At 43.8% G+C, this 16,226-nt stretch overlaps 1 protein-coding gene across 13 annotated transcripts in view; it reads right to left on the minus strand.

The window, feature by feature from the left end:
- The window catches only part of LIMCH1 (LIM and calponin homology domains 1), a 327,424-nt gene that overhangs the window by 219,872 nt on the left and 91,326 nt on the right, over nt 1–16,226 (minus strand). The gene's annotated exons all lie outside the window — the stretch shown is intronic.

A 16,226-nucleotide genomic window follows, 5' to 3' on the forward strand; every position in this document is an offset into this window, starting at 1 on the left:
AGCCTTTTGGCCATTAAACCCAATCTCTAAGAGGATAAACACCAGATATTTCTGAGATATATGACTAAGTAATTCCCCAATTTCCATCAAATGCCAGGTGCAAAAGCAATCACGTCAAAATCCTCTCCAGTTCCACAGACCTGGGATAGCAGGGCCTCCAAGAACCAGTGAACCAGTCGAAAATAATTCTGGAACTTCAGAGATCCTGTTACTGAGAAGCAGAAATAGATTTTCAAGTGCTCACTTTGAAATATTAAGCACTGTTCCACCCAGATCTTTCCACCATCCTAGAACATTTATTAAAAACCAGTTCAAAGTGAGTCAGCTTCTAAAATAAAGCTCCACCTTGCCTCAAGTCACGATGCATAGTAGTTTAACTTCACCACAATGTGATAAGCACAGTCTAAAAAGCAAAACAAAAAAATACAAAAGTACTTTCTTATTAGGAAGTTAGATCTAACATGATAGGAGCTCAAAACGTGTTTCTCACTATGAATTAAGATCTAACTGTTGCTGTTCTATAATTTGTTATTTTTCACATGACGACTCTTTTCAAGATTTCTCTCTTCTTTAAGTTTATTTATTTATTTGGTGGGGGTGAGGGTGGGGGTGGGGGTGGGGGTGGGGGGAGGATGAGTGGGAGAGGAGCAGAGAGAGAGGGAGACAGAGAATCCCAGGCAGGCTCAGTGCTGTCAGTGCAGAGCCCAACACGGGGCTCGAACTCACAAACCGTGAGACAAAATCAAGAGCCACCCACGTGTCCCAACTCTCTTTAAGAGCCCAAAACCGCTACCCCCAGACTCGATTAGTCTTCTACCTATATTCTCAAAAGAATGCCTTGCTTTGAAAAGATTGGCGTCCTCAGACACAAAAAAGATCACTCTCCAAAACCCTGGGAGCTACCAGAATCTTCCCTAACATTAGCACCTTTTTTTCTACCTTTGAGAACTGCCTCTCCTTCTTTCAGAGCAAGTCCTTCCAACTCAGGCCTCTGTTCCACTTGTTCCCCCTCTGATCCCCTCCACTCCTTTCTCTTTGCACTGCTGGCCAAGCTGGAGTATCTTCAAAATACCTGACTGCATATGGCATTCTTGATTCGAATATTTCCAAATGTTTCCTACTGCCTGAAGCTCCAGCCCTAACTCCTTGGACTGCTGATCAAGAAATCTGCTGAACGAACCTATTCCTTGTGTAAATTCACCACACATATCCATGGCTCTTTACATGCCATTTACGATATCCAGAATATCTTTACTCTTTATTTACTTATATCCAATCCCATGTTCAAATCTCCAGATCCAACATTCTAAGATTTCTACAAAGCACCCACTAGTACCTGGTGTCTCTTTGTAAACCACATTTCTCTCCAATTCCTAAAGCATTTACTGTCTCTTACACATGAAGTAGACAGGATTTATAATCAGAAGATGTGGGCTTAAATCCTGACTTCACCACTAATTCTCTGTGATTTGGGGAAGGTACATCTGTACTGTGGCTCTTTCTTCACCTGTAAAATAGGGGAAATGATAGCACTGATCTTAGGTAAGGATTAAATGAGGTTATGCATATGAGAGCACATGAAAATTGTTCATGTAACTTACCTACTGTCATTAATACTTCTATGTTTTGCCCCTGTGTTCCTGAGTAGATTAATTTATTCGACAATTATTTACAGAGTACACGTTCTGTAACTGGTATTATTCTAGACCCTGGAAATGTGGTCTCTGAATTCATGGTACCGTCTAGTAGACAAGAAAGATAATAAACAATATAACATACAGTATAAGGTAGTGATAAGAGCTATGAAGAAAAATAGAGTAAAACAAGGGGATAAAAAGTGGCAAAGAATGGATGGCTACTTCAGATATTTTAGATTTAAAAGGCTTCTCCAAAGCAGTGACACATAATCAGAGACATGGATGAAGGAGGTAGTGAGGAAGGCTCATTGCCGTGGGAAAAGCACACCAGGCAGAGAAATGCAAGTTCAAGGCCCACAGGTCAGTGTGAGCGTGGAATTTCTGGCGAAGAAGGAAGCAAGTATGGCTGAAAAGAGAGTTTTGAGCAGGGAAGTGATACAATTTGATTAACATTTTAAAAAAGCCACTCTGGCCATTGTATGGAGCGCTGACATGGAGAAACAGATGGGCAAGACTGGGGGCAGGAAGACAGTGAAGACACAGTTGTGTAGGCCAGTTGAGAAAAATGGTAACTTGGACTAGTAGCTGAGGGGGTGGTAAGAAGTGGTCAGATCCCAGGCTTATTTTGAAGACAGAAGCTAAAAGGTTTGTTGATGGACTCGCCAAATAAGAGATATCAGCAAAGGAGAAGAGTAGAGAATATCTATGTATTTTGACCTAGAGCAACAGAATGCATGGTAGTACAAGTTCTTAAGATAGAGAAGGTTTGGATAGGAGCAGCTTTGGAAAGAAAAATCAAGAACAGTATTTCAGTCCTATTAAGGTTGCGATGACTGTGTGATATCCAAGTGGAGACACTGGGGAAAGAATTAGACATAGTGGAGCTCAAAGGCAAGAACAGAGCTAGAGATACATGATTAGATGTGGGCCACAAGATAAAATCATCCATGCCATGTGCAAGAGAAGAGGTCCAAGGACTGAACCCTGAGACCAGCCAACAGTTAAAAGTCAGGAAAAAGAGGAGAGTCCAGAAAAGGAGAACCAGAAGGCATAGCTAAGGAGTTAGGGGGCAGTTATAAGATAAGGATGGTCTGGAAGCCAAGGGAGAAAAAAATGTTTGAAGAGGGAAGGAGTCGTTAACGGTCAAACCATGCTGAGAGGTAGTATAAGATGAAAACCGGGAAATATCTGTTGGATTTGGGCAGTGAAGGGCACAGGTAACCTTGACATGAGTAATTTCTTTGGAATGGTGAGTATGTGCATCCTCTGGAGTAGATAATGCGAGGAAGGCACAGTCAACTCTTCAGGTGCGCAGATCTGGAGAAGCAGGCAGAGATGGGCGTGTACTTTAGAAAGGGCATGTGCTGGGGCGCCTGGGTGGCGCAGTCGGTTAAGCGTCCGACTTCAGCCAGGTCACGATCTCGCGGTCCGTGAGTTCGAGCCCCGCGTCGGGCTCTGGGCTGATGGCTCGGAGCCTGGAGCCTGTTTCCGATTCTGTGTCTCCCTCTCTCTCTGCCCCTCCCCCGTTCATGCTCTGTCTCTCTCTGTCCCAAAAATAAATAAACGTTGAAAAAAAAAATTAAAAAAAAAAAAAGAAAGGGCATGTGCTAAAGGAAGGACTCAGTGGCAAAAAGAAGTCAGTGATGTAGAAAAGAGAGAGATGACAATTGAGGGAGCAAAGAGCCAATTTTTGAACCTGTGGAGGGATGCAGATCACAAGGGGAAGGTCTGGCTTCAGATGTGCAGGGAGAGATCATTCATTGGAACAGAAGGAAAGCAGAGTAAATGAGTACAGAGCAGGGTAGATGACAAGTTTGATGGTAGGAAGATAAGCAGATCTTTTCAGATTGCTTTTTAGAAGGCATCCGTTGAGGGTAAGGGGAAAAGAATGGCATTGGAGGTTTAGGAAAGAAAAAGGTGGAGAGTGAACTGATACGTGGGTGGTGAATACATTCAAGCTGCCATCTGATGGTCCATTCCTCCCTCACCACCTACTTTGGCTCTCCTTCAAGAACCTGTGCAGCTTTGCAGCTGTTATCCAAAAGCACACAACCCTGGGACTTGTGCTTCAAGATGAGCCTTACTTCTCTGAGAAACTCTAAACCTGAAGCCAGAAGAAACTCAAAGCCAGAGGAACTTTTACAAGTTGTTCAAAACCAGCAAAGATATTATCCTGAAAAGGGGTATTAACTCTAAAAGGAGAGTTTTTGTGGACTGTGTGTAGCCAGCCACACTTGAGACACTATGAAAACGCCTAGGACTGCAAGCATGGCCCACAGCCCACATTCAGAATCACCTTCACCTCTCATTTTGACAAGTACATGGGAGTCATTGACAAGCGGGACAAGACAGAGAAACAATACTTCAAACAGACTTGGGGAATCTCTTACTGAATTAAAGGAGACAGAAAACAAACCAGCATGGTCTGAGTTTTGAGTTGTGACCACACTCACATATTCTGGAGTAATATTAAGGATCCCATTTTCCGCAAAAAAAGGAAGCAAGCTCAGCAAAGGTGGAAGAGTGTCAGTCACTCAAATGTAGTTGGCTCCCTTTCAGTGGTTGTGGTGGTTTAAACATACCAATGCCCGATTACCAAGAGGTGCAGCTTACCGACTTTCCACCTCCTAGGAGGTACGATGGTCTGTATAGCTCAATTGATTCATAGGATGAACCCTGTGACAGCTTCATAATTATGGGGAAAGCTGTCCAGTTGATGATATTTAAGTGGAGCCATTACGACAAATCCTCTACAGAGTCTCTTGGGAGAAGGGTTTGAAAATCACTAAGATACACATCTTGCCTGGGTTTTCAAGGGTAGTATGACAGCTTTGTCACTTCTTAAAAATAAGAATCTCTCCACAAATGAGCTTCACGCACATTCCCAACAGACAAAGGCCCAGAGTTAGAAGTCTGAGCAGCCACCCACATGCTATGGTGGCCAAATAACAGAAAAGGGTGTGTAAAAGTAAACAGGACTCCAAAGGGGAGCTAGAATGTCATCACCAACCTTGATATTATCTGAATGAGAGAAAAACAGATACTTGATAATGCAGGGCTAGAAGTCTTGCCCCCAATGTATTAGATTTTAGAATGGTAATTGAATGTATGTACTGGCCCCTATGTAACACCTCCAAGAAGTCTAGCCAAGTACCCTGTAATCAAACACAATATTTTTGTGGTAAAAAGTTTGAATGTTCACATGAAATAGAGTAAATAGTAAATGAAGATAATGAATACCATGAAGTCATTTCAGATCAGGTCAGAGTTTTGCCACTAAATGAATTATGGTAGGAAGGAAGGAAGAAAGGAAGGAAGGGAGGAAGGGAGGAAGGAAGGGGAGAGACAGGGGAGGGGAGGGCACAGGAGGGGAGAGGAAAAGGGAGGGAGGGAAGCAGCGGAGGGGAGAAGAAAGGAAGAAGAAAAAAACCCCACATTTTAAAAACCTAAAATTAAAAGGAAAACTTGTACTTCTCAAAGCGGTTTAGGTTTTGTAACTGTGCCCCAATGACCGTGGACCTATAAAAGGAGAAGTCAATATGCAGTTTGGCTTGTAAACGTGCCATATTAACTACCAGACTCCCAAAGAGCTGGCGCTTTTACCATGTGAAAAGCGAAAGGAAAACATGAAGATTATCAAATATTTAAAATCAACAGGCAAGCCCCATCTCTGGAGTATGATTTGTGATACTGTATGAATGGTGCCCAGCACACGCCAGTGCTTCTGACCGCACGGTGAGGGACACGCTGAATATTACGTGGCCTCTGGGCTCAGTGCTACCTATAAGCATGACGTTGGTATTCTGTTTTCTGGTAAAGCTGCAAGATATACAATGCTTAGTGACCACTGACTTTCCCAGAACATCATGTCCAATGTGAGAATAATAAGGACCATACGCCAGGTTCAAATTCCTCGTAGACAGGATCAGAGATATCAAGTTAAAAAGGAATGTAATAGACTTGAAGAGATACTTGTAGACTCACGTTCATAGCAGCATTATTCACAATAGCCAAGAGGCAGGAGCAACACATAGAGGCTGCTTTTAGGCAAACAGGCTTGAACGATGGAAGGTAGGAAGGGTTACAGGGACCCCTGGCTGAATACAGATAGGCCGATCACGTGACCCACCTCAAACTATCCATAGGCCCTAACTGACCAGTGGGCTACTTAAAACTAGGTGCAGTTACCAAAAAAGGGGAAATTCCATATGTCACCATACCTCCTCATCTTCCCCCTTTAAAAACAGTCCTCACCCACTGCCTCGTGGCAGGTGGCCTCTCCCCTGCTGTCCTGCCTGCCGCTCCCTTGCAATGTATTCAATAAGCTTCTATCTCCTTTGTTCCTGCCTCAGGTGAATTCTTTCACCTCCCATACCACTGGCTTCCACTTGATCATCGCCCCACATCTGGGGGCCCCCAACCAGTTAAACACCCTATTTAGACACCACACAACCCAAATACCAGTTGACAGATGAATGGATAAACAAAACATGATATATACACACAATGGAATATTATTCAGGATTAAAAGGGAAGGAAATCCTGTCACGTGTCCTAACACCAATGAGCCCTGAGGACATTATGCTGCGTGAAATAAGCCAGTCACAAAAAGACAAATATGATCCCACTGATGGGAGGTGCCTAGAGCGGTCAAATTCACAGAGACAGCAAGTAGATGGTGATTACCAAGGGGGGGGGGGGGCGGACAGGGTAATCAGGAGTTATTGTGTAATGAGTACAAAGTCTCAGTCTTGCAAGATGAAAAGAGTTCTGGAGATCGATGACTGTGATGGTTGCACCATCTGAATTCACTTAATGCCACTAAACTGTCTATTTAAGATGGTTAATGGTAAATTTTGTGTTATCTGTATTTTACCACAAAATAATAACAAGGAATTTCCTAGTACAAAAAGGCATAGTGTGAAAAAAAAATGTACTGAACAACCTGAAACATAACACAGGAACTCTATAAGGAACAGCCAAAAAAAAGTCCAAAATTCCACGGAAAAGTATACGGACGAACCAGGAAGTTATCTATGTAGGAGACTAACAGGAAAAGAAAACTGAACTGTATCTCCTTGGGAATTTGCAGTGACCTTCAGTGAGCAGCTTGGTGGCTTTCGAGATGATGTGCAGCACAGGGTTCTCTCTCTTAGCTGAGGCTAAGCAACTGAGTGGTTTCTAAAGCTTGATAATGGTCATAAATTTGGGAGGCCCAGGAGGCAGAGCTCAGTGAATAATCAAGAAGGAAGAAAGGGGAAACTATTAGCAGCACTTCTCATTTTGATTGCACATTTACAATCACCTGGAAATGCAGCTCCAGCCAGAGACTCTAACTTAATCATTCTGGGGCAGGGCTTGACCACTGACATTTCTTTCAAAGCCTTTCCAGGTAATTCTAATGCACAGAGAGGGTGGAAAACTACTGACCTACAGCAGGGGTATGCAAAGGTTTTCAGACAGATAATTAGGCTTTGCAAGCTATACTGTCTCTGTCACAACTACTCAACTCTGCCTTTGTAGTGTGAAAACCACCACAAACAAGCCTAAATGAATGGGTGTGGTTCCAATAAGACTTTATTTCTAAAACCAGGCAGTGGGCCACAATGTGCTGACCTCTGCTCTAGAGGGAAAGAAGGCTTCAGATTTTCTAAGTAGATAGAAAACTATTACTTGGGCTTTGGCAGGAGAATTTCAAATGCAGAGAGGAGTAGGGCCAATATAAAACGCTAGTTTTGGATTTAAAAACGAAAACAATGGAAATGAAGCACTGGAAGAACAGGAATTGTAATCTGGGCTGCGGAAGAGGTAGTAGAAAGGCATGTTGGTAGGAGGTAATTCTAACCCAAGGCCTGGGGTCCAAAAGTTGAGGGAAGCCGAGCCTTGAGCAGGATCATTTGGCCAAGGACATTTTGGACCTCACGGGCATGCTGGCAGCAGGGACTTGGGAATCACTACCAAAGGCACCACCAGTTTATAAACCCGTTGAGCTGACATCTCAGATGGGAACAAATGTGGCGGCAGGTGGGAACCATCCCAGGAGACCAGCTCACAGATTTTAGAGATCCAAACAGGGAGAAACAAATGGCAGCATACGAGTGGCAAAGTTTGGGGACTCAGCCGAGAATGAAAACATAGAAACAGGCAGGAGAAAGCTGTGCGGAATGTAAAGGAGGGAGTCCCTCCTTTAATTTTGGAGCAGCCTGGTCAATTCAACTCTGGGCTGCTAGGAATGTCCAAAAGAAAAGTTTGAAAGCTTGAGGTTCTGAATATGCATCAAATAGTGGACCGGGATCCCAGGAAACAAAGAGATGAGAGGCGCCCCGATTGCAAAGTTTTAATTCTGCAAGCAGATTGGGTATGCTTCTGGTCACTGTGATCCAGGAATAGCTATACCCTGCAGAATATTCACTGATTCAATAACTATTTGTGTGTACTTACGATGAGAATGGTGATGAGCCATGCAGAGGGGAGAAGCGGTCCTTAAGTTACAGACATGCAAAGTTACAACAGCTGTCAGTTCCACAAAGGAAAAACATACGGCTGTAGGTGAGATTTGATCTACTCAAGAAAATGGCTCCAGAGCTGAGATTAGAAGAATGAGTAGAAGGTCAGGAAGGAAAGAGAGATGGAAAAGCCTTCCAGAAAGAGGAAATAGCATGTGCACAGCCCTGTGCAGGGAGGGAACATGGCAAGCGTGAGGCATGCAAAGAAGGATACTCCATCAGGAGCTCAGGGAGCAAGGTGAGCAGAGTCCAACACCTGGAGAGAGAGGTGGGTGGAAAAGAAGACCAGCACAGTCTCGCAAAGCACTTGAAGATATGTCACCTGAGGGGCGCCTGGGTGGCTCAGTTGGTTAAGCGTCCGACTTCAGCTCAGGTCACGATCTCACGGTCCGTGAGTTCGAGCCCCGCGTCAGGCTCTGGGCTGATGGCTCGGAGCCTGGAGCCTGCTTCCGATTCTGTGTCTCCCTCTCTCTCTGCCCCTCCCCAGTTCATGCTCTGTCTCTCTCTGTCCCAAAAAAAAAAAAAATAAATAAACGTTAAAAAAAAAAAATTTAAAAAAAAAAAAAAAAAAAAAAAAGATATGTCACCTGAGCCCAGTAACAGTGGGAAGCCATGGAATGAAGCTGAGTCAGGCAAAAGGGTAACAGGTCAGACGAATGTTTGAGGAAGATCCCATGGTGAAGAAAAAGGACTAGGAGAAGGGAAATGAGAGTAGATGCAGAACAACACTGGCATGCTTTTGTTGTAGACTCCTAACCAGAAACCATGCCACAATTAACCAATGATAGCAGACTTCTACCAACTCAAAATGCCCTGGATTCTAGACACTTGACACAGATTGACTGGCAAAGATAAAACCGTGAAGACTCTCTTGTTTTCTCCTGTTCTGAGCTCTAAAAACAGAAAACATAATCTCTGTTCTAGGCTATCACTGATAACATAAATGCAGGTTTATCCTAAAGAGAAAAAATGACCTCTAGGAACTCAATTGTGTCTAGATCTTAAACAGGTGACACTTTGGTCACCCCACCCAAGCTCTTCAGGGGGCCTCGGAGGTGTTGCAAAAGAGCTTGATAATTAAAAAAAAAAAAAAAAAAAAGCATGAATTTTCTCAACAGATTCTCTGTGTAAAGTCCCTCTGAGACCTTCCAGGAAGGACATGATTGCAGTAGCACAGAAGACAATATTCGGTTGGTTCAATATTTGATTCAATATTCAAGATCCTGGATCCTCTCCAAGCAGCCCCATCCCAAGAGAATTAAGAATCATGCCATGTTGGTGCTCAAAATTGCTCTGGTCTTTCACGTAATACAAAGTACGCATGAGAGACCAATGTGTGCTATTAAACCTATGTTCACTGACTTCATGTCAAGATGGAATTTCAATATAAACTCCGAAAAAGTAAAAGGTCTATTTTAAATTTCCGGGCAATTACAAGTAAGGCAAAATGTTGCCTTTTGCCAGCTGTATTAGTTTTTTGGGGGAAAAAATCCAAACAGACTTTTCCTCTTTTATGTTTCATATCCAAGCCACAAGCCAGAAAACACTGGTATTTACTCCAATGCTAATAAAAGTAAATTACTTTGTGGTTTTGGGTCACTGGTATAAAACTTGTGCTCTTTTGAGTTTATGTAATGTACAAAAGTTCAAAATTTCAGGATGCATCCAGCACAAACTGATGATTTACTTATGCTTTTCTATGTGATTCAAAGCGTTTTTTTTTTTCAGCTTGTGTTCGAATTACTTCTGCTTCTCTATGCCAAATGCTCTCACGATTCCTGTGGGATTCTTTTTCTCTCTTCTTCTATCTTTTTACCTTTATGATGTTTGAACTTTTTTTTTCTTCTTGAGCCATCTCCTGGATTGTACTACTCAAGGCAGAAGTCAAACCCATCAGAAGTTATATTACCAATGGAAACTCTCATCTTAAACCGTAAGTTACCAATAAAGATTTTGTTTTTCCAGAGAAATGGAATCTAATTAATCCTTTTTGCAGTTGTCTTTTTATTTCCTAGAGAATACAAGTCAACTGGGACCGGAACGAACAACTTGAAAGGAACATTCTAGGACCTAAATACACAGATGCCAAGCATACTGCCCCCCCCCCAACCCATCAAGTCCCCACACCAGATGTTGGGGCTGTATACACCCAAAGTTCAGCATGCTTTCAAGTCAGTCTTTCCATCAGCCAGATGCTCAAGTTGACAGTTCTCTTTATAATTATTTATCATACAAAGAACTGCACAGACATGAAGCAGCAGACCCCTCAGTAACGCTGGCCAAAATGCTAAAGAGGCTGGTCTTCTGCAAGCTGTCCAAAAACATGCTACTGATTTAGACAGTCCTGCAGAACAATCAATCATGGTCTCAGCCCCGATGAAGGGCCATGGTCCACACATGTTCATTTCATTAGGATCTTAACTTAGGTCTGAGGACTTTTCTCCTTTATGTTTTGAAACTAAGGTAATCATTTCCATGCAAAGTAAAGGGACAGGATGTGAAGGGGAAATGCCATTTGGGCTAATGTTTTGCTGATGGCTTTCACAATTGTAAGTCATCAAAAAAAAAAAAAAATCCAGATTATGTTGAGGGCCTCCCAGCCCTTAAGAAACTGCCAAGCTTTCACAAACCTAACAGAAATCAAGCACCAGCCCTAGAAGCAACCCCAGTAAGGCCTTTTCTTTTTTCTTTTACAATTTTTTTCACGTTTATTCATTTTTTGAGAGACAGAGAGAGACAGAGCGTGAAGGGGGGAGGGATAGAGAGAGACACACACAGAATCCAAAGCAGGCTCCAGGCTCTGAACTGACAGCATAGAGCCTGACACGGGGCTCGAATTCACAGACCGTGAGATCATGACCTGAGCTGAAGTCGGATGCTTAACCGACTGAGCCACCCAGGTGCCCCCCAGGAAGGCCTTTTCTATTATTTTTGAGCTAAGTGTGTCATAGACATCCTAAGGGAGTGTAGCAGTAAGCTAAGACTATACGTGTGATCTGAGGCAGGCATTAGGTACCAATACAGTGAAATGGGACCACCGACCCTCAGCTTCTCAAAAAAAAATATGTAATTTTTTTTTAAGTTTACTTATTTATGAGAGAGAGAGACAGCATGGGTGGGGGAGGGGCAGAGAGAGAGGGAGACACAGAATCCGAAGCAGGCTCCGAGCTGTCAGCATGGAGCCCGATGCAGATCTCGACCCCACAAACTGTGAGACCATGACCTGAGCCGAAGTTGGACGCTTAACCGACTGAGCCACCCAGGCGCCCCAACATATGTAATTTTCTTTCATGTTTTTCATCTTGTTGTTTTTTCAAGCAAACGACAGAAAAGTTGTGTAACTCACTACACAACCATATATTGAGTGAGGCAAAAATCTCCTTGATCATTTTAAGCAAAGAAGTAAGTGCAAATAAACTATCTAGCATTAAATCTAGGCCTCGAGGGGCGCCTGGGTGGCTCAGTCAGTTAAGCGGCTGACTTCGGCCCAGGTCATGATCTCGCGGTCCGTGAGTTCAAGCCCCGTGTCGGGCTCTGTGCTGACAGCTCAGAGCCTGGAGCCTGTTTCAGATTCTGTGTCTCCCTCTCTCTGATCCTACCCTGTTCATGCTCTGTCTCTCCCTGTCTCAAAAATAAATAAAACGTTAAAAAAAAAATTAAAAAAAAAACCAAAAACCTAGGCCTCGAATGAGAGAAACAAGGCCAACAGCAAGGATTCTGGAGCCAGGCTGCCAGGGTCTGAAACCCTGTTTATCCACTTCCCAGCTGTGGGCAGGTTATACTTAAACACGCTCTGCCTCAGTTTCCTCCTTTGTAAATTAGCGATAACAATAGTGCTAATGTTTTTGAGAAGATTCGGTGAATCCGTAGGTGCTTAGGAAGTGCCAATGTTTGGAAGAGGACCTGGCACACGCTAACCAGAACATAAGTGTTCACTATTACTAGTCAACAAAACCATAAACAAACCGGATTGCTGTATCTTGACCATTAAACAAATAGAAAGAAATCAGGAACAAAAGAAATGATGTGTTTGGGGGCGCCTGGGTGATTCAGTCAGTTAGACATCCAACTTCAGCTCAGGTCATGACCTCATAGTTTGCGAGTTCGAGCCCCACATCATGCTCTCTGCTGCCAGTGCAGAGCCTGCTTCAAATCCTGTCTCCCTCTCTCTGCCCCTCCCCTGCTTGTGCACATGTTCTTTCTCTCAAAAACATAAAAAACCCAAACGTAAAATAAATAAAATAAAATAAAATAAAATAAAATAAAATAAAATAAAATAAAATAAAATAAAATGACATATTTGAGAACAAAAAACAAAAAAACAAAACCCAGCAATTTCCTAGCACCAGCTACACACCGGCTCCCAGGGGAAGCAAGGACAGCGCGAAGTTCATGTGCACAGGCGTTTCCTTGCCACCAAGTCTGTCACTTTGGTTCTGAGCCTCAGTCGACTACACAAACTGAAATAACAGGCTTATCTAGAAAAGGAAAAGGTGAAGGGACATCCTTCCCAGCCACTCATCATGGCATACAAATGATGGGCAGGGGCACTTGTGACCAAAGCAGATGGCTCTTCCCAAAGAGTGAACCAAGCTGAAACGTAAGTTGGGAGGTGGCCTGACAAAGCCAGGCTCCAGGGCCATTCGCACTGGCGGACACTGCGAGAGGTAGACCAGAGCTTGCTAGTGACAGCTATAACCTCACCACCAGTCTGAAGTAATAACCATCTCATTTTTGGAATGCCAAGGTCAAGTCGCCTTAAGTCTGCCCTGTAGGTTGAAACATGTGATTTTATTAAATATTACCACAAAGGTATAGGTAGAAAAATTGTTCACAAAATTTTAGAACTGGCTTGTTCTCCAAACTCCTCCAAAACCAAAACAAAACAAAAACCTACCTCTTCAGCATCCTTCCTGCCTTAACACGGGTCTAGAACCTGCCCATCTCTCTCCTTCCTCTTTCTTAACTGTCTTTGTAGCCTTGGCATTGGTGTGCAATGGTCCCCTCCCCCCGCCCCCACTCAGAACTAGAATCACCTCTGCTCTCTCAGTTCTAGTGTCTTAGCCCACCCATTTCCTCTGTCCTCCAACCATCAAATCTTTCAGACTCTCTGGATGTGGGGCCAGCACATCTTTTTAAAAAAAAAAAAATTTTTTAACGTTTATTTATTTTTGAGACAGAGAGAGACAGAGCATGAACAGGGGAGGGGCAGAGAGAGAGGGAGACACAGAATCGGAAGCAGGCTCCAGGCTCTGAGCCATCAGCCCAGAGCCTGATGCGGGGCTCGAACTCACGGACCGTGAGATCGTGACCTGAGCCGAAGTCGGACGCTTAACCGACTGAGACACCCAGGCGCCCCGGCAGCACCACATTTTTAACAACCTCCCCCACCCCATGGAGATCCTTACTCTAGTTTAGACTATGACTTCCTGGAAGTGACAGGGCTCTATCTTTAATAGGTTATGCCCAGTGCCTATCATAGTGCTGGGCACACAGCAAATGTTCACAGATATTTATTTAATGGATGAATCCACAGCAATTTCAACTTCTAAAGGGACTAATTCCTTTGAATCTCCTTTTTGCCCCTCCACCCCATGTCTGCCTCACCTCAAGCCTCGTCTGTACCCAATACTGTACAAGCATCTCCTGAACAAACTCAAGTTTCCTAACAGGAAACTGCTCTCCCTTTTATTCTTGACATTACCTCCCACTTACTCAATTGACTTTTCCATTTCCATCAAGATCTCCAATTGCCCTATTCTCCTAAATCTGTCTCTTCTGTTTTGCTTTTGATGACCTTCCCACGCAGCCTGGGCCACATGATTGACAATTTCAGATGGAGTCATCATCTCTTGACTTGCTAAGGCTTGAACGACATGGTCTACCTGTCCCTGTATACTCAACAGTCACAAATCCTTAGTGGGTGGCTCTCTTCCTAAAAGTTCAAAAATCACTTCCATGAGAACTTTCAAATTTGTATTTCTAGCCCAATCTCTAACCAGATCCAAACATGCAGCTGCCTAAACACCTTCACACATACAACTTGAGTGGATCCTCAAACCCATCATGGCCCAAAATAAGCTTAGTCTCTCCCCTCCCAAAGCGGCTTCCCCATTGCTTCTAAAAGCGCTATCAGGGGGCGCCTGGGTGGCGCAGTCGGTTAAGCGTCCGACTTCAGCCAGGTCACGATCTCGCGGTCCGTGAGTTCAAGCCCCGCGTCGGGCTCTGGGCTGATGGCTCGGAGCCTGGAGCCTGTTTCCGATTCTGTGTCTCCCTCTCTCTCTGCCCCTCCCCCGTTCATGCTCTGTCTCTCTCTGTCCCAAAAGTAAATGGGCGTTGAAAAAAAAAATTAAATAAAAAAAATAAAAGCGCTATCAGTGCATTTGTCACAAAGACAAGCTTCTGTCTTGTCTTTGTTTCCACCATAATTTTATAATGTCTGTTCATTTTACCTCCTCACTGCCAACAGAACTTTCTGCAATGATGGACACGTTCATGTGACTCTTAAGCACTGGAAATGCAGTCGCTGGTGCAGTCGCACTAGCGACTGGGAAATTGAATTTCAAACTTAAATAGCCATGTGTGGTTAGCAGCTACCACACTGGACAGCACAGATACAGCCAGTTATAATTCCATCTGTGCCAGTCTTTTGTTTGCTCTCAGAACTATTCCCTCCTGCCTACACCCACTCTCTGCTTTATATCACAGGGCACTTCCAATTCCCAGGCTCTCTTGACAACTATCTCCCAAGTAAGTGAAGTCAGTGAGAGGCTTTGAGAAAGACTAGGGCAGAAGGAGTAGAAAAGCCAGGGAGCTGTCCCCTCCCTCGCTGTGCCTCAGGTAGCATCTCTAGCAGCGGCCAGCCCCTCCATCTACATTGCTAGATCCCAATCTAGCAATGGCAGCCTTCACTGCGGTCCAATTCCCATTGAGCAGCACCATTTCTGAGCTCAGGTAACACTATTTTCTCCCTATGTCCCTTAGCCCTAGGAGTAGTGGTAGCTTTCTGCCATTGCTAATCTCTGGGTTGCTTCACGGTCCCATTTTGCTTCATACCCCTTAAACCATCTATATAACCAATTCCCTCCATTAAATGCTCTCCATTGAAACACCTACTATGGTTTTTATTTTTCTTACTGAAGACTAACTGGAGTTTCTTCTTTAACTCTACTCTAATTCATCCTGACAATGGCCACCATGAAGCCAGCCATAATCATCTTTGTCATCTAAATAATGTATGATATGGAAGTACATCAGGAATCACCATTTAGGCGGTGCTTGCATGTCATGCATTACGCTGGGGATTTTAGGGGGTGCCTGGATGGCTCAGTCAGTTAAGCAACCAACTCTTGATTTCGGCTCAGGTCATGATCTTTTGGTTTGTGGTTTCCAGCCCCACATCAGGTTCTGCACTGACAGCGAGGAGACTGCTTGGGATTATCTCTCTCCCTCTCTCTGCCCCTCCCCCACTCACACATGTGTATGCCTGTGCTTTCTCTCAAAATAAACAAACATTTTAATAAATAAATACATTGGGAATTTTCCATATCATAGCTCATTGTTCCTTATAAAACCTATGAGGCCAGTGTTTTTATGCCCATTTTATAACTGAAGATAATGAGGCCTGGAGGATTAACTTAGGCAGCTTAAACAGCAACAAAGAGACTTTCTGCATGCCTCAGAAGTTCTTGCCAGCTCCTCCCACTGCAGCACATTGTCTGACACCATCGAGTACGCCCCATGGTCTCAGGAAAAAGTTCCCCATCCTCAGCCTAATCTTCACAAGAGACTCTCCTTAACAAACTATAACTCACCTTTCTAGTCCTGACTCCTCCTTTCGTCTTACCAGCATCCCAGCTTTCTCTCCACTGTTTCCCTCACTTACACGATCTGTGTCTTCCCACCCAGTTCTATCACTCAGAGACCTCCCAAGACCTACTCAAAATTCCATTTAGTTTCAGCACAATAAATATTTATTAATTGCCTACTGTTTCCAAAGCCCAGTCCTCTCATCTTTCTCCCCATGTCCTTACTTTCTCCTTCAGTTTTCCATTGTCTGGCTTCTATTCCAGTTATGTTCTTA

This window comes from Lynx canadensis, chromosome B1 (genome assembly GCF_007474595.2).
Source record: "Lynx canadensis isolate LIC74 chromosome B1, mLynCan4.pri.v2, whole genome shotgun sequence".
Lineage (NCBI taxonomy): Eukaryota > Metazoa > Chordata > Mammalia > Carnivora > Felidae > Lynx > Lynx canadensis.